This window comes from Podarcis cretensis, assembly GCF_951804945.1.
Source record: "Podarcis cretensis genome assembly, chromosome: Z".
NCBI lineage: Eukaryota > Metazoa > Chordata > Lepidosauria > Squamata > Lacertidae > Podarcis > Podarcis cretensis.
Genome location: NC_137184.1, coordinates 40,706,874 through 40,720,866, shown reverse-complemented (window position 1 = coordinate 40,720,866; position 13,993 = coordinate 40,706,874). Strand labels below are relative to the sequence as shown.

The following is a 13,993-nucleotide window of genomic DNA, read 5'->3' as shown; positions in this document are numbered from 1 at the left end:
GAAGGAGTAATCCCTCTATCAGGAAAGGTTGCAACATTTGGGACATTTTAATTTAAGGAATTTTAATTTAAGGAATTTGTGGGTGGCGCTGTGGGTTAAAACACTGAGCCTAGGACTTGCTGATTAGAAGGTCGGCGGTTCGAATCCCCACAACGGGGTGAGCTCCCGTTGCTCGGTCCCTGCTCCTGCCAACCTAGCAGTTCGAAAGCACGTCAAAGTGCAAGTAGATAAATAGGTACCGCTCCGGTGGGAAGGTAAATGGCGTTTCCGTGCACTGCTCTGGTTCACCAGAAGCGGCGTAGTCATGCTGGCCACATGACCCGGAAGCTGTACGCCGGCTCCCTCGGCCAATAAAGTGAGATGAGTGCCGCAACCCCAGAGTCGTCCGCGACTGGACCCAACAGTCAGGGGTCCCTTTACCTTTAATTTAAGGAAAAGGCAAGTGATAACGTGATAGGAGCTCATAAGCTTATGCATGGCATGAAGGAAGTGGACAGAGAACTCAGGGACAACCAATGAAGCTCAGGAGAAACAAAAGAAAGCACATAGTTCAACTCTCTCCCGCAGAAGGCAGTGATGGCTACCAGCTTGGGTGGCTTTAAAAGAGAATTAGGCAAAGTAATGGAAGTAAAGTCTATCAGTGACCATTAGCCACAGTCAAACGCAGTCATGCCTCTGAACACCAGTGGCTGGAAACCACAGGAGGGAGAGTGCACTCATGCTTGGACCTTACTCTCAACTTTCCCATGGGCCTGTGATTGGCCACTGTGAGAACAAAAGATTAGCCACTGGCCTGACTCTGCAAAGTGCATCTTAAGAAGCTCTCAAAACACTTAGCCAAGTCTTACAATACTTAGCCAAGTCATGAGCTCTGAGGAGATGCCTAGAAGAGTTTGGCTGGATTAGGATGAGGAGTGGAAGGAGGTGAAAGAGTTGCTGGCTGACAATCCCAGGCATGGACCCAGCAAAGCTGTCAACTTTTCCCTTTTCTTGCGAGGAATCCTATTCGGAATAAGGGAATTTCCCTTCAAAAAAAGGGAAACGTTGACAGCTATGGGACCCAGCAGGCTGGGAAAGGCCGTAGCAGGCCCCCATGAAACTGCATGTCCTATTTCCATAAGTTTACATTGTGAAAGAGAACAAAAAGCAGGAAAGTTATTTTCTTCCAGGTGAGGGGCGTGACCTAGCTGAGTCCAATATCATGCATTAACTATCCCTGTGTTTGCTAGTTATGCTTGACTGTAATTTCCCACAGAAACATCAGAGCCGCCTGAGAGAGTGTCACAGCTGAGAAATCTGACTCAGGGGTGGGACTTAGCAGATTATCACCCTTCCGCTCCATGCTATCCTTACCCACAATCTCTGCTCCAAGTCAGCTTGAGCCAACCCTGCTTCCCACACTACCAATGGCTCAGTGGGACCTATGCAGCAGCACTGGTTTACATTTTCCACAAGTTCATGGAACAGATGTTCTATCAATGTCTATTAGATATGATTATCACACTGAACCTCCATGTCCAGAGGTTGTGGGTAGTATTCATCTGAGTCCTACTCAGAGTAGCCTGACTGAAATTAAGAAATTTACATTAGTCATGCCCATGGACTGCAATGTGTCTACTCTGAGTAGGCCTAGCACTGAATTCCCCTCTGTACAGCCTTCATTACAGATGCTTACAGCCACATGAATGCTTTTCCAGTGCCTGGTAAATTCTATTCTTTGTTCTCCTACGCCTTTTAGCAAACAATATTTAAATACTGAAGCCAGCATTTTAATAACTGCTTTTATGGCAGTCAGGATAGGGAGCTGACTTTTACTGAGTCAGGCAATTGGTCCATCTAGCTCAGTAGTATTGTCTACCCTGACTGGCTGTGGATCCCTAGGGGTTCAAGCCAGGAGTCATTCCCAGCCCTACCTAGAGATGCCGCTGCGAATCTGCATGCAAAGCAGTTGTGTTAGCCCTGAGCTAAAGCCCCGTGTCTGATCTGACAAGGTTGCTTTAATTCTCCATTCTCAACTCACGGAATTGCTTTCCTTCCTTGTCTTTGTTTTATGGGATTTCAGTGTTTCTTTGATGGCATAAGATTAATCTTCTGTTTTAGACTATTTTTTGTTACACAGCATCCAGAGAACTGGAGTCCTAAGTTACTGGGCAAACAGCAGATACAGCAAACTAAAAATATGGGCATGGCTATCATACCCTGCTTGCAAGAGGTTTCCAGTTGGCCTCTGAAGAAGAATGCTGGACCACAGACACTCTAATCCAGTAAAGCAAGATGCTGGGCAAACATATACCTTGCTCTGTTATAGCAAAGTGATTCTAATGGGTTGCATTGGACCAAGTCATATTCAAAGTAGACCCAGTGGCAGCTGATCTACTGGGACACTGCTCTACCAACCCCTGTATGCTGTCAGCCATCCCTCACCTGCCTGCCTACAACCAGTCGGTGGGGGGGAGGTGGTCTTGCCTCCTTGAACTGCAGAGGGAAGACAGTGCTAGCTAGCTATTTATTTATTTATTTATTTATTTATTTATTTATTTATTTATTTATTTCTAAATTGAGGGTCTGTTCCCCCAAATGCTTTCAACAGTTTGCAAATACCATAGATAGCAATTTCTGTTCTGTTTATTCTTAGCACACTAACTTTGCTGTTTAACGAGGATCTTCCTTTCATCAGCTCCTCTGCTCCACAGACATCTCAGGTGCACCATGACACCATTTTTAAAAAACAAATCCCAACGCCGCCCCCACCCTCCCCCACCGGCAGCTGTGTTTCTAGTGTCACACACATGCTTCTGAAATGTCACGTTACAGACTTACAGATCACAGGCCCTGTTTAACAAACACCTGAAGCTTGACAGCATAAAAAGCAACCCAAAAGATCAAAGGAAAAGAACGTCTGTGCCTTTCACCAGCAGAGCATCGAGCTTGGCTTCCTCCAACAGACATGGCACTTTCCTTGCACACTGGCAAGTAATAATTTATTTTGGATTATTTCGCTGTGCGACTTTGGGTCACCAAGGTAATTAGACAAACATTTTCAGCAAAGTCACTGTCCACCCTCTTCTCTCCCCCCACTCATTTATTCCCCATGGTAGCCCTCACCTCCTCCGTCTCTGACCTCATTAGGAATGGGTGGTTTTGTCAATTTCAGTTTCTCCCAGTTTCTCATTGTTTCAACCTTTTTTTAAAAAAAAATCTATTTTATTAAATTTCCACAATTTTCACATAAAAGTCCAATACATAATATTTTATTGTGTTTTATCGACTTCCCATCTCATTTTCTGCAGTGTTTTGTTTAAATTCTATCTCGTTGCTGCATCCTATCTTCATTCTGTTATAGCATAACCATAATACAACAATTATTTCTGCTGCTCATAGTTCAATAAATGTAGCAGAGACCAAACATTTGGTCTCCCATTTGGGATCTCATTTTTCCAAGCTTAGCACAACCTCACATCAGTTTGTGATTTTAAGTCTGGGAAATTCAGCAGAATTTTAATGTTGATTTACTCAAATATATGCATTTTTGTATTCAGTTTCACCCAACATGCACATTTTTCATGAAGCAAGTTTCCTAAGCATTGCTATTTTCACCAACAAATCCATTTTTATGCATGCTTTACTCTAGAACATGCATTTTTGTATACATTATTTGGCTAAAGAACTGCACTGTAGAATTCTGTGGAGGGCAAATTTTGAAGAATGGCTGTACTTTGGTTCACATATTGTTTCTGAAAGTGTGGATTAGGCAGCTCTCACTTTAAGTGCTAACTGAATCAAATTTCTGCCCCCATCCCTAAACCCCAATGACCCATAAGCTCTGATGAAATAGGGTTGTTGTTTTCCTCCCACAAGCCACCATATTTACCGCACAATTCTGTATATATTTATTCAGAACAGTCCATGCTCTTAATTAATGATTTATATGCTGCTTACTCAACAGAAGGTGTCCAAGTGATTTATTTAAAAAAATTAACCAATGAAAACCCTTTTGACTGAAAATGAACTGCCAAAAACCACAAGTGGCAAAGGCAGTCGTAGAAAAAGCACTTTTCCCTCCTGCCACAGGAAGGCGTGCTTCTTCAGAGGGAAAGCAAGCAAATTGTGCCCTCCCTGAAAGAGGGCATGTGTTGCGGTGAGACCTGGAGACTGACCTCCTGGTTGTGGGTGGGTCTATTGGATAACCACAAATCTGGATAACCAGATTGGTAGGTCCCTCATAGATGGGTGCAATCTGGCCAATGGGACGCAGTCCAAATGGTTCGAAGGACCTATTTATGCCCATGCACGTAACCTAGAGCTTCCTCTTTTGGCGCATGCATTCAGAACAACTGCCCACCTCTCCCTACTTTTAGGGCATTTTGCAATTGTCCTTGCTATGCCATCGTGTGTCGTCTGTCATTGGGACAGGGGTACAGCAGGAATTTTCCCCACTTGGCTGATTGGCTGTAGCCATTTGGGTTTCACCTGCCACATTGCAGGTTGCAGATAGGCACTGGTTCATGTGATAGGGATGGGAGAACGGTCTCGCCATCCCTATGTGAAGGGTATTCCATTAAAGAAATCCAGGAGCTCGAGTTGGTTTAGTCAACCCAGGGGAGCATCTGGGAAGTGAACAGAGTCTGTTCCCAGGGTTTTCACCTACCTCAGGTGTTCACCCTTGGCTGACCTATGATAGAGCTCTGGGTCAGCGCTACCTGCAAGGGTGCAGGGAGCTAGTCAAACCAGAGCCTATGCAACTACTCACTTTTCTGTAAATGATAAAGTTGTGGCCTAAATTCTGCCAAAAACCAAAACTAAAATTTGAGTCAAATGTGAATTTATTTAGGGGGGAGGTTTCTGGGTCTGAACATGCAAAGAGGAACTAGAGCAAAGTACCCCTGGGACACGAAGTCTTCTTATACTCCTTCCTGCCCAAGAGGAGCCAATGGGCAGCCTGGGTGGACCCAGTCCATAAAATTCTTGCCTGAGAATCTGTAGTAACACTGCTTGCCACATAAGGTTGTGGCCAGCAGTTCCCAACAGCTGGTGCCAGCTTCAACTTGTGCATCACTAAAAAAGAAAAGGAAAAATTGTCTGACAGTCAGAGCTGTTTGGCAGTGGAACAGGCTCCCACAAGAGGTGGTAGACTCTCCTTCCTTGGAGGTCTGTAAGCAGAGGTTGGATGGCCATCTGTCATGGATGCTTTAGCTGAGATTACTGCATTGCAGGGGTTGGACTAGAGGACCCTTGGGGTCCCCTCCAACTCTATGGTTCTTTAGAATGTTTCATTCATATACAGATTAATATTTAAAAAAATAAGACTATAATTTATTTTCAACCATAAAAGCCCTAGTAAAAGCCCATGGTTGTCTTCATTGCAGCCCCTCTTCCCATTACTCCATTCACTTGTGTGGAATTGGAGCTGCAGCCTGGAAAAACCCTGAGAAAGGAAACCCAGCTCCAAGGCTTGACAGCAAACAGATGACAGGAGGTGAGCTGGAAGCAAAAGAAGAGGAGACAGAGCTGAAAAAGTTCCAAGTTCCAAGCTGCAGTTCCAACAGTTCGCCACATGGGGCAGCTGCAGGACACTGTTTTCCTGCCCTAACCAATGGCATTGCTGGACACTCAAGCATTATCTCAAGAGCTCAGGTTCCTGATAGCTGCAGATGTGAGAGTGCTGCTGTTACATGCATGCTTGTATATTTGCATGTTTGGTTGGTCTCTGCTATACATATTTTGGATCGGCTTGTAGGTATTATGTTAGCTGTTGCGGTTTATATCCGATGTTTAAGAGTCTCTCTTGGCTAATGGTTGCCCGCAATTCTCGAAAATGTGGAATGCTGACTGCAGTTTTTATTATTATTGCGGTATTTTTAGGAGGTTGTAAAACTGCTTAGAGATTTTCTTCAAAAAATTAAGTGGTGTATAAATTGTCTAAATAAATAAAATTATGTAAATGTGCACATGCTAATTTATGTGTAGGCCTTTAAGCAAATTAAGATGGTGTGTCGCTAGGGTCTCACCAATAATGCACTTAGTAACATAGCCGGCAGCCTTATAATAAAGGTTTTTTAAATTGGGTGGGCCAGAGAGAGAGTAAGAGAGGCAGCAGCTCTGAGACCTAGAACAAGGCCCCTAGGTGTGGGGGAAAGATGTCCTATCCATGGTATACATCAATGGTTAACCTCATCATGTGATGCTCAAATCCACTGTCATTTTGTTCTTATGTTGTCAGAGTGTTAATAAACCGTGGTTCTTTAAATTAGAAGAAAATACTCTCAGAACCTTACAAGATCAGGTCAAAAGCTACAATCTTCCATCTGTGTGCGAACATTTATCTGTGTTAATTGTAAGATTATTCCTGCACAATAGTCCTATTCAGAGGACAAGTTTTCACCTGGCCCACACAGTTGCTCTGTGTCTAGCCTGTTAATCTCAGGGCGATGCAGAGAGCAAGAGAGAACCCACTTGCTTATTACATACATACTTTCCCCCATCAAATAAGAAAGAAAGAAAGAAAGAAAGAAAGAAAGAAAGAAAGAAAGAGTGATATATGAATTCACGGAGGAATGTACAGTTGGAGATGCAGGCTTCTTGCCTTTTGCTCATATACGTCAACAAAAATACGGTTCAGCCTCAAGAGTGTTGATCTGTGATCTTTCCCGGGACCACGTGGCTTTCGTCACCCAGCACCTCCCCCCACCCTCCTCAAGCAAGCCTTGTCAGTGTGAATCCCAACACACCAGCTGTCTGGCTTCTTCTTGAAAACACACACACAGATTTATTACAGGAAAACATAAGAGACTAGTCTGTTCCACTATTAACAAAAAAAAATTAAAAAAAAATAGAAGAAGAAGCAAGCTGTCGTCCTTTTATTCTCAGCCACCTCATCGAACAGACACCTCAGCTACTCACAGAAAATTGAGATAGCTGCAAGCAATATCACAGGATTGTAGCTCAGAAAAAGATCACATGCTTTGCACATGCACACACACAGAGAACAGTCCCAAGTTATCCTCAGCTTTGTTTTAAGGTTCGCAAATACCTTGGAATGCTGGTGCCAATCAAGATAAGGTAGCCTAGATCAAGGGGTGGAGAAACAACGGCCTTCCAGATCAGGTGCAGGGGACATTTTTGGCCCAGTGGTTCAGATCTTTATATCTCCCCACACACCACACCATGACATCAGGTGACTGACAGGTGGGTGGGTCTGCCTACAGGTCAAAGTTGACCTGCAGGTGTGAATGGGGGAAGACAGTATCCAAGAAAGCAGCACATGGCTGGTCTTGTGACACCATTTTTCAGTGAAACAGTGACAAATACTGCAATAAACACAGAACAACCAGTTGGGATTTAAACAGGCCACAACTTTATTGACTACAGGTGTCACCAAGTCTTGGCGCAAGATACTGGGTGTGTCTCCTCAATCAACCAAGCCATCTGCTGGTTCACTATCTTGGCGGGGTTAACCAAGGTTACAGATCACCCTGTGACACACACTAAAGCAGGGCAACCATGCCTGAGATCAGCTTGGTGATCTCACCTGCAGCCTGGATTCCTTTAAGAGGATACCCTAATTCCTTGGACTGGTGGAGATTCCAATTCCACCATCCAACTAGACTATAAGGATCCACCCCATCACCTCCAAGTTGTGATGGTTGCTTCGAGGTAGGCAAGAACCCCAGATGGAGCCAGTGCAGTGTATTGGTTAAGAGAAATGGACTCATAATCTGGGGAACCGGGTTCGCGTCTCTGCTCCTCCACATGCAGCTGCTGGGTGACCTTGGGCTAGTCACACTTCTCTGAAGTCTCTCAGCCCCAGTCACCTCTGCTACTTTATAGCAGAATCTGTGTAAATTCATTTGGCTAGAAACTGTATAAGCTCATTTTTGGATATCTGTTCCTAGGTAGTGAACCAGTGTTTCTTGATCTTTAAATCTGTGCAAATGTTCAGTGTGGTGTAGTGGTTAAGAGCAGTAGACTCGTAATCTGGTGAATCAGGTTCGCTTCCCCGCTTCTCCACATGCAGCTACTGGGTGACCTTGGGCCAGTCACACTTCTTTGAAGTCTCTCAGCCCCACTCACCTCACAGAGTGTTTGTTGTGGGGGCGGAAGGGAAAGGAGAATGTTAGCCGCTTTGAGACTCCTTAGGGTAGTGATAAAGCAGGATATCAAATCTAAACCCTCCTCCTCCTCCTCCTCCTTCTTCCTTCTCCTCCCCCAGACAGGCCAAAGCTGGATGGATACCCACCACCGCAGCCTACGCCACACCACAGCCGCCCTCTCCCCCCCCAGCTGACAGGTGTAATTTTGATTGTTACTATGTTTTGTAGTTTTATGTGTTTTTATATTGTAAACCTCCCTGTGATCCTCAGATGAAGTATAGAAAATGAATAGATAAATGAAAACAATTCACACTTTCCAAAATGCTCTGAAAACTGAAACACAGCCATCTTTCTGTGATGCTATTCTCCAGCCAAGCAGCATATACAAAACATGTACAAAAACATACAGCCTAGGACAAAGTGTGTACAGAGGTACACATATTACTGAAAACATAGAAAAAATGCATTACATTAAGCAGCTGGTCCAAAATGTGAACATTAAACAAAATTACAGACAAACCTGTCTGTTAGGAGAAATTGCTGGTGAGTTTTCATACTGATCTCCCCCCGCCCCCCAGGAAAGAATGCGAACTGATGTAGAAGAGAAAAAAGGAATCCCTGTGTCACTACAGATCTGCCTACCCACACCCTGCTAAGGGTACCAGGCATGGCTTTCCATTACTGCTTTTAAAAGGGAGTTTAGCAAACGTTAAAGATTTAGCATCCCACAACATTTTAAAACATAAAAACTTCAGGGACGTTACTCAAAGCTCAAATATATTCCACTGAAGGGGGAAAAAACCCTACATATGATTAATGCCATTTTCATACTAACCCACCTCCCGCCAAGCACTGAGCTAGTGACATGTTTTGCACATAGAATTTTTAATATTTTCTTTCTAAAGGAAAGGCTTCGACTGAAGGAAGAGAGACCATTTTAGCAAAATGCCCCTTCACCATGACCCTCTGTGGCTCTAAGTAGTAGTCCAAGGTGGAAAGATTGATACACTTTCAGCTTCAAAATGGGGTGTCGGTGATCGAAAGGGATGCAATAATATAGAATTCAAAAAAAGACACAAATACAATGTCCTCTACACAGACCTATCACTGCTCCTAGCACTTTGCAGAGTACTGCAGGCAAAAGAAATATCCCTGCTCCCAGGGAGTTTTATATTCTATGGTTCCATGAAATTAAACTTCATTCCATTTATAGCTTTGGATTTAAAAGATTACAGCTGCAATCCCATCTGCAGTTACCTGGGAGTACATCTCATTGAACTCAATAGGACTTACGTCTGATTGGACATGTATAGAGTTGCACTGTACAATTCAAAGAGCTGATGGGATTTGAAAGGATATCTATGAAAGAGAACGGCAGTCAGTGTGGTTTTCTCCAAATATTGTGGACTCCCATCAGCCCTAGTCAGTATGGCCAATGGTCAAGTATGATCAGAGTTGTCATCAACAACATCTGGAAGGTGCCACCCCTGACTTGGGAAGCAGCTTCAGTAAGAAGGGGAAACAAAGGAGGAGGATTATATCCCTTCAGCCATTTTTAGTTTAAGGTTACCAGACGTCCCCGTTTCCCAGGGACAGTCCCCAGATTTACAAATCAGTCCACATACAAAATCAATTGAAGTTGAAAAGTGTCCCTGGATTCATTGAAAAAAATTTGGTAACCTTATTTTAGTTCATGCCGTAAGAATACTGTAATTCAGCTTCCAAACCATTAGACAGAACCAGGTGAAGAGGTCAGGCATTGGTTATGCTTAGCAGTTTACAAAAATTATAATGATATCTCCATATTGAAGTGTGAAGATCTTCTGCAAATCTTATAGACAGTGGAAAGGACTAAAACTGTAATGAGTACTTGTTCAAGCATTTGTGCTATATAGGCACACTTGTATTTATATAGCATAAGCATATACTGTTTCCAAGCACTTCACATCATTTATTACAGCAATGATAGTACAGTAATGCACCACAACCCAGTAAGAAAGGATTGCTTGAAGTCACCTCATGAATGAGGAGGTGTAATTTTGAACTAGCAGTTTTCTCTCTTACCACTACACTAACCAGTTCTTTCAGGCTAATTGCATTGCAATCTTTAGTTTCACTTTTCACACAAACCTGCCTTTCAACACATCACAGCACACAAATGTTTTATTTCATTTTATCTCATCCTTACTCAATATGGCATAGGTGTCTCTCCCTGACACCCAATTTATTCATAACCAAGCCTGCAAGGTAGGACAAGGCTCTCATCAGCTTCAGGAATTTTGAAGCAAAGGGTGTGTTCACATCACCACCTTAGAGGGCAGTGAAGCTGAAGGTTTCTTTCCCCAGTTCATTTCGCAACTCTTCCCACACCCACACATAAAGCTGTTCACATCAGCACAGCTTCATTGGAGTCAGTCCTTTTCTGTTTGCGGACACACCAGGGGCGTTGACACATCGGGAATGTCTTTACCCTGTGCAAAGTGTGTCCACAAACTTGGCTAGAAGTGAATTAAGAATGGCTTAAGGATTCCAACTGAATCTAAGCACGTTTGAGCAACAACACATCAAACAGTAGCACTTTATTTTTTTAAAAGTGCTGGATTAACATGGGTTAAAAATCCAGCATTGGGAACATGGTGTGGGCACAGAAAATGGGGGTCTGAATGCAGCTGAAGTCTCCCCAGTCCAAACCTTGACACTCATGGATGGACCTTTGACCATCCATGTTGTAGTTCAATTCCCAGCACCCCAGATGGACCACCAGCAATCAGCTGACAGGCTGATGTGGGTTGGGAGTTCCAGGCCACAGGTTCCCCAGCCCTGCTCTCTTCACAACTATGCCACCCTCACAACTACATACACTTCCAATTCCTTCACCTGGCTTTGATACGGATCAGAAATCGACAAGTCCTTCCCCTCCTCTTCTGCCAGGAGATTCACACTCTCTACAGATTCTTTCCCAAGTATTGCTTCCTACCTCCACTTACCTCTCAGATGGATCAGCCAGCAGCAAAAGTTAGAACTGGTGTTTTCAAACACCAGAGTCTGCAGCCAGGCAGGCTCCTAATCAAAGAAGTTATCGCAAGGCAGAAATCAATGTTCTCGCACCAGCCTGCCATCCCCTGGGCAAGAGACTCATTGACAGTGCCAGTTGCTGGTTTACTTAACTTCTCTGTTGACAAACTCTCCTTTTTTTTACAGGGAGGGAGTTTCTGGGTCTATCGGAATGGACCCAAACTACTACCCCACTACAATACAGTTTGTCTGCAACCATCCTACTGGACTCAAAGAATCACAGATCAATATAAAAGCCATTTATTCCCCCACCCACCCTGCCCTGCAAAAAAACAAAAAACCAGAAACATAAGCATTTTAGGGCTCAGTAGGTCTAAAATGCCCAAGTTTTCAGATTCCCTGCAATGTTTTAGTAGGCTGGATAGATCTGGTATTGATCTCATTTTGATCATTATTATTTTAATATTGCATTAATGTCTGAAATTATTATTTACAGTATCCTGGAATCCATGTTTGGATAAATGTTGAGGGGGTGTGCGTGTGTGTGTGGCATTAGATTATTATTTCATGAGCAGCATCTATGTATCTTCGGGGGGCAGGGGGGACTGGCAGGATCTATGAAATCAGCTGGGAGAATGTTGTCCAAGACGATACAGGCTAAGTCTGATCAAAAGGAGTGAACTATATGTCCACAGAGGTCACTCTCACCACTCTCCATTCCCTTAAGCAGTAGGATAAACCCATAAAATCCATCCCCAGGGGAGCTTGAGCGTATACAGAAAATCTGTCTTAGCAAGTTCAAAATTTCAAGTGGGGGGGGGAATAGAGAGGAATATATATATGCACTTTGGAATCCAGGAAACATTCAACAGACTTCCAGTAATATTAAGGGTGGGCTGAGGCTGCACAAAACACATGTGGCATGCTTTTTAAAAATGCACCCTGCATTTAGTCCATGCAACACAGAAGAGCTCAGTGGAAGGAAATTGATAAGCGAGACAGAGGGTCACACTCCAAAAGTGAACTACTTAAATATATCAGGGGGCTTTCCAGGTGATCATTCACCGCCACTAGGACTGCCAAGTCTTTCCCCCCCCCCCGCCCCCTGCAACAGGGTTCCTGCTCCTTTTCAACACCTGTGTATCAAGCAGAAATTCAGCAGGTGAAGCTCTCCACATCATTCAGGTATGGTCCTGGAACAAGCTCCAATAATTAACCATCTGCTTGCGACACAGCTGTCCAAAGCACAGGACCACCACCACCAACCCCTGCTGCCAGGCAGCCGGAAACCAAAGCACGTTTGGGCCATTTAACGCTAAAACTGCCAACGGAGGCAAGAGCAGAAGTATACGGCATTTGGTCGTGCAGTGATTCAATCTACTTCCCAACAACAGATGAGGGTGCAGTTAATAACGTCCCTACAAAAAGAGAGAGACGGAATGTGACAGGCAGTATCTAGCCTGCTTTGTAACCACATATACTCTTGCTTTCAGGTGTAAGAGGCAGGTCTGGAGGACTCGGGAATAAAAGGAAAGCACTCTGCGCATTCTCAGGCGTGCTGAGGTTTGTGGTTTTTTTTCCACACAGGCTGAGCCCTTGGGTGGAAAACGGGGGCCGGGAAGGGAGGCAAAGATCACAGTTCCCAGGGGGCTTAGTTCCACCTTTGCGCCTTGTGTCTGAAGAAGAGTTTGGGAAGCCCAGAGAGAATGAGCCACATGCAGAAAAGCCCATAAAACACACACACACACACACAGAGAGGGGGGGAGAGACGAAAGCCATGCAACGCATCTTACCTACAACCCACACAGCGGGGACCTCACAGGTAGTGGCGCTCCATCCCCGTACTCTTTGCAACAATCCACTAGAAGTAGTATCCGGATGTCCCCGCTCCCTAAGGAAACACAGGCTCACATCCCTAGCATGCCAGGAGAGAGAGAGAGAGAGAGAGTCCTCTCTGGGTTGAAGCTGCGTGTTGTTGTTGTTCCCCCTTCTTCAGTGGCTCGAGCTAGCCGTGGAAAGGAAAGGAGACACCTCCGGACTCAGCAAACCCCAGAAGTGCCTCTGAAACCACGCGGAGTCCTCCCTTTTTTGCCTTGCCTTCTCCCTTCACCTGAACAGGCTCTGGTCACGCGATTGGCTTGACGACACATCCACGGGTGGAAAGAAACTTGCTTCACCTTCCCTGGGCATCTGTCAATCCAGCAGGACTCAGGAGCCCTGGATCCGTCTCTTCTCTCCAACCCCCTCCCCTGCCCCCGCCGCCACCCCCCACCGCGCTTTGCAGAATCGAAATAGGAAGGTTTGCTGTCTACACGTTTAGGTCCTCTGGTTGATTTGGGTTTTTGCTTTTGTTTGTTTGCTTTTTGTGTTTTGTTTTTTGGCAAACGACGAAGACACCTAGAGGGGGAAAGTTGCCCCCAAGAAAGAAGGGAGCTTTAGAAAAATCCTATTAGTAGGCGCAGAATATAATAAAGAGTTCAGTTCGCGTTCTCTCTCTCTCTCTCTCTCTGTCCCAAGTGGTACTGGGCATATCAGATTCCTATTCAGAAGTGCTCCAAAAAATCCTATCCAACTGCTCCCGCAAACTCTTGAACTACCTCTCCCCAGACAAGGGTATTGCAGGGGAGATGGAGAAACGAAATAGCTGCGAGCAAGTCCCCTTTTCATTAGAGAGACCGAGGGTGGGGGAGGAAATCGTCCCTCCTAGAGGTTCTGGGGTTTTTTTATTTTGTTTGTTTGTTTTTAAAGAAAACCCGCTCTCCACCCGCCCCCTCCATTCACAAGGCAAAATGTCATTTCGCTTACTTACCTTTCGGAGGGATCAGCAAAAGAGCTGCGTCGCTGCACCGCCGCCTGGTGGCCAGAGTAGAGATAATGCGCTTCCAGGA

General features: G+C 44.7%; 1 protein-coding gene across 2 annotated transcripts in view; it reads right to left on the bottom strand.

Annotated features, from left to right (window-relative positions):
• The window catches only part of IL1RAPL2 (interleukin 1 receptor accessory protein like 2), a 495,328-nt gene extending 482,010 nt beyond the window's left edge, over positions 1-13,318 (bottom strand). Inside the window, exon 1 of one of the 2 annotated variants that reach the window (XM_079962769.1) lies at positions 12,899-13,318. The gene's annotated coding sequence lies outside the window, so the exon portion shown is untranslated. Of the gene's footprint in view, positions 1-11,077; positions 11,183-12,898 lie in introns of those variants that run through there. The other variant, XM_079962770.1, reaches the window with a different exon arrangement.
• Positions 13,319-13,993: the final 675 nt, after the last annotated feature.